This window comes from Protomyctophum bolini, assembly GCF_963924005.1.
Source record: "Protomyctophum bolini genome assembly, chromosome: 4".
NCBI classification, from domain to species: Eukaryota; Metazoa; Chordata; class Actinopteri; order Myctophiformes; family Myctophidae; genus Protomyctophum; species Protomyctophum bolini.
The window spans coordinates 75,001-80,000 of record NC_137865.1 but is presented as its reverse complement, the minus strand read 5'-3'; positions in this window follow the sequence as shown (position 1 = coordinate 80,000).

Genomic DNA, 5,000 nt, shown 5'->3' with positions numbered 1-5,000 from the left:
ACACACACACACACACACACACACACACACCGCCTCCTGGCCATGACTGAGTCACTTTCCCCCCTCTTTTCTCTCTCTTTTCCCCCTCTTTTCCTCCTCTTTTATCTTGCTCTCTCTCTGTGTGCTGCCGCCCGTCTGCACTCCACATTAGCCTGTTCTTGTCTTTCTTTCCCCGCGGTTCTTCTATCATGGACGCTGAACAAGAATGGGAGTTTAACGCTATTGCGCCCTCTGCTGTTTGGATCGCGATATATGCATTTAATAAATCGATACGTAGCGTCAACATTTTATATCGATATATATCGATCTACGATATATCGTTACATGCCTACTTCTCGGCCTTTTGGCTAAGATCAAGTGTAGTATCTGTTCTTATCAGTTTAATATCTGATATGTCCCCTATATGGGGACTAAATATTAAACGGATTTTTTGACTGAGGAGTTGAAAAAGGGGCTTGCTCCGTTCACTCCACGCATCGACCCGGCATTGCAGTGCCGTCGGGAACGGTGCACTCTCTTTCGCCTTGTTGAATGGAAAAATAACGGCCTATTTGTAATAAATAGAGATGTGGCTGACACATATTGTTTTAACCATGTTTCTGTGGTCAAAGTAATGTACTGTCATCTACTGTACATGAGCCGTACCGGCCACCTCTGCTTTCGCTTACGGCCATACCACCCTGAACACGCCCGATCTCGTCCGATCTCGGAAGCTAAGCAGGGTAGGGCCTGGTCAGTACTTGGATGGGAGACTGCCTGGGAATACCAGGTGCCGTAAGCTTTTTCATGAAATACATTGGCCAAAGCCATCTGCTGTGTACATAAGCCGTGCCGGCCACCTCTGCTGTCGCTTACGGCCATACCACCCTGAACACGCCCGATCTCGTCCGATCTCGGAAGCTAAGCAGGATAGGGCCTGGTCAGTACTTGGATGGGAGACTGCCTGGGAATACCAGGTGCTGTAAGCGTATTCATGTCGGCAGACTGAATGACAAAACACTAGATCACGTGCAGCACTAACTTGTTGCCCCCCCCCGCCCCAAAGCGTATAGGCCGCACCCACATCATTAAACCGCACCCCCAATCCAACAGGCCACACAACATGCCCCCCGAGCTCTTAGGCCACGCCCACAGCTTTGAACCATACCCCTGAGGTGATAGGCCACACCCAGAGCTTTAAACCACACCCTCCCAAGCCGACAGACCACGCCCACATCTTAAACAACCCCCTCCAGCCGATAGGCCAAGACCACAGCCTTAAACCACACCCCCCAAGGCGACAAGCAACGGCCGTAGCTTTAAACCGCAGCCCTGAGCCGATAGGCCACACCCACGTTGTCCAACCACGCCCCCAATGTGGGCGGGGGTGTGGCCGAGGGTGAGGGGGACGGAAGGAGTACATGAATTCCGGAGTGCAAGTGAAAAATCTTCAAAGCGTTGAAAAGCATGAACAGCGTGAAAAAAACACAATGTGGCATTTTGCCCGGCTCTCCACGCGGCCCCTGGGGGCCTTGGGCCCCCACCGGGGTGCCAGGCCCGAAGCCAGCTAAACCCACAACCCGGCTCTCCATCCGAACCCGGGTACCCACTCTTAAGCACCCCCCTGGAATCTTCACCAGTGGCTGCGGGGCGCACAGCGGCCGTGCCCCTGGGACTCCAAATCCATATTCAATACACAAACTTTTGCTTCAACACTCAACAGCCTTGTGTGGCGCTGTGGACTAGTGCGCTTGGCTGAAAACCAAGAGGTTGGTGGTTCGAATCCACCTCGGGGACGACGGAGGTTTTAACATCATCCGAAGCGGTGCTGTTTAAACATTCTAGCTCTATTTATACCCAGCTTATATCAGACCGTGTGGGTATGTCGTTAGCCTAGGAAGCGGACTTCACAGCAGTCAGTTTAAGGGTTATCGCTTCTCTGCCTTTTGGCTAAGATCAAGTGTTACGCTGAACGCTGAAGACCGATTCTTGGAACGATCGACATTTGCAACCATTGACGTGGGGGCTGGGATCGTTTTTCATACAGAGGACGTATCCAAGATGGCTTCCACGTCAGATCCAACGTTGCCGAAAGCTGGACTCCGGAACACAGTTCGGTTTCGGTGGAAGAAGGCGGCTTACCTAATGCCGCAACGGGAAGTCTTTGGTCGACATGTTCTGATGGGGCAACTCAAACTGAAGGTGGACCACGTCTACTGCCTGCAGAGCAATGGACTGGAGAGGAGCTTCGACGTGACCTTCACCACTGCTGGGGTAGCTGAAGACGTGTTGGACATATGCAAGAAAAAGGAGGGTGAGAAACATTTTTCTGATTATGAAGTAGTGAACTTGGACAGGCCAAACTTCAGGCTCGTCACCGTACAGATGTACAACCCGTACGTCACGGGGGACCAGGTTATGAGATTTCTTTCTGTGTTCGGGGACGTGTTGGCCGGAAATAGGAAAATAATGGATGGATTGGGCTTCTGGACTGGCAAGACGCAGTTCCAGATGCTACTGCGGGAGGACCCTCACGGCTTTGAGGGGATGGCGCACCCTCCGGCCCAGTTTAGCATTGCAGGAGACAGGGGCTTCCTGTTCTACAATAGGCAGCCGCCTTATTGCAGGAAGTGCAGGAAGCACGGCCACAAGGAGGGGGCGTGTGACCTTGTGTGGTGTCGTCACTGTAAGGCCTACGGGCACGAGACCCAGAGATGTCCATTCCCGAGAGGCGAGGAGGAGAGGACCGGCCCAGGGCGGACATACGCCTGTGCAGTCGAGTCCGGTAACAGCGAAGGTCGGGGCGATGGTGCGGGACAAGGACCGGAAGCGGTTATTGCGCTGGACCTGGAGCCCGGATCGGAAGATGGATCGGAGCTTGGGCAGGAGCTGGGACCTGTGCCTGGGACGGAGGAGGAGCAAGACGAGGACACTAACATGGACGAGAGGGGTGAGGGAGGGTCGGCAGGGGCTGCCGAGGGGGGGTCTAGGGGAAAGGGCAGAAAAAAGAAGAGCAGGAAAAATAGGAATGGCGAGGGGGGGGAGGGAAAGAAGGCCAGGCTGGAGGAGGGGGAGGTGGTGTTTCCAACAGGGGAGGAAGTGGGTGAAACGGCTGGGGGGGAGGGGCAAGATACTGAGGAGGGGATGGGGATAGTGGAGCAGGGGAAGGGGGACGAGGAGGGGGGCCCAGCAGAGAACCACTTAACGTCTGTGGGGTTTGATTCCCCAGGGATGGGGGCAACGAGAGGGCTGGGCTCACCGCTGACGGAGCCCGTGTCTCCGCTATCGGTCAGCGGGGACGTCGGGGAGGAGGAAATGGGTGGGGGGAGACCGAACACGGTTCCCGCATCATGGGCGGAAACACAGGAGGAAACGGATGCGGGGACGGGTTCTCAGGTGACTAATGGGGCTGGGGCCGAGACAGCGTCCGCAGAGATGGAGGTGGGGGCTGAAGAAGGGGAGTTGGGGACTGCTGCCCAAACCGCCTTGTTCGGCAACAAAGACAAGCCTTTGACTTTGGGGGGTCCACACAGTACGGGGAAGAAGTAATGTGATGTTTATGTGTTCTGTGTTTTTTCACTGCAAAATACAATGGATGGGTCTTTATGTGTGGGTACATTCAATGTCAGAGGCTTGAGGGATAGGATTAAGAGGAGGGCGGTGTTTGATTTTGTGGGTACCCAGAGACCCACCATTTGTTTCCTGCAGGAGGTACACTTAAAAGACCGTGGGGATGTAGCCAGCTTTAGTAGGGAATGGGGGTGGGGGGAGTCTGTATGGAGTGTGGGGGGGGTTCACTCTACAGGGGTAGGGTTATTGTTTGGGAGTAGGGAGGTGAGGGTGGAGGAAGTGTTTGTGGTTATTCAGGGGAGGGTAGTAGGGGCAGACATTGATTATCGAGGATGCAAGCTCAGGGTATTTACAGTGTATGGTCCACAGAGGGTGGTGGAGAGGGGGGAAATGTTTGAAGAGTTAATTCCGTTTTGTGTAACAAACAGATCCATTATTGTCGGGGGTGATTTCAATTGTGAACTGGGGGGAGGGGGGGATACAAGTGTGAGAAAGTTGGAGGGATTGATGAGGCTGTTTAAGTTAGTTGATGGGGGGAGGCAAGTAACACCTCGACTGGACAGTCCCACATGGCGTAACTCGCAGGGGGTGTCCAGGAGACTGGACTACATTCTTTTTTCAGAATCCTTGGGCCTGTTGTCAGGCAGGGTCATTCCGACCTTCTTTTCCGACCACGACGGAGTGCTCTTTTGCGTCCGGGCTGGTGGTCCGGTTTTTGGTCCAGGATACTGGAGGTTGAATTCCAGTGTCTTGGAACAGGATGAGTTTGTGGCCACCTTTGCGGTCTTCTTCCGGGGCCTGGAAGGGATCAGGCCGCTTTGTACGGGTGTGAGGGAGTGGTGGGAGGTAGCCAAGGAGCGGATCAGAGATTTTGCAGTTAGGTACGGTAGAAGGAAGGCGCGGGAGGCGAGGAGGGAGGTGTCTCGTCTCCAACGGCTTCTCGAGCTTGAGTACGCTGTCGGTAACGAGAGCGGCACTGTAGATCAGCAGGCTTGTGACTCCCTTAAAGCGAGGCTTAGGGATGTATATGAACGTAGGGCTCGTGGGTACTTGATGCGCACACGTCACGACTTCATGGAGAAGGATGAGACGTGCTCCGCAGCCTTCTTCAGCTCTGTACGGGCTGAAAAGGTCAAACATGTACACACGGGGATTATAGATGAACAGGGTAGAGTCGTGACTGGGGTGGATGAGATGGTGCGTGCCGCCACTCTCCATTACCAGTCCTTTTTCGAGGAGAGAGTTGTAGATATAGGGGGAGGGGAGGTGATGTTGGATCTCCTAACCCGGCGGGTGCCGCTTGACATAGCGCAAGCTATGGAGGAACCGCTCACACTCGAAGAGCTCGAGAGTGCCCTCCGTAGAATGGGAAGGCGGAAGGTGCCTGGCATCGACGGGCTACCGGCGGAGTTTTACCTCAAGTTTTGGGATATACTTGGTCCGGTGGTCCT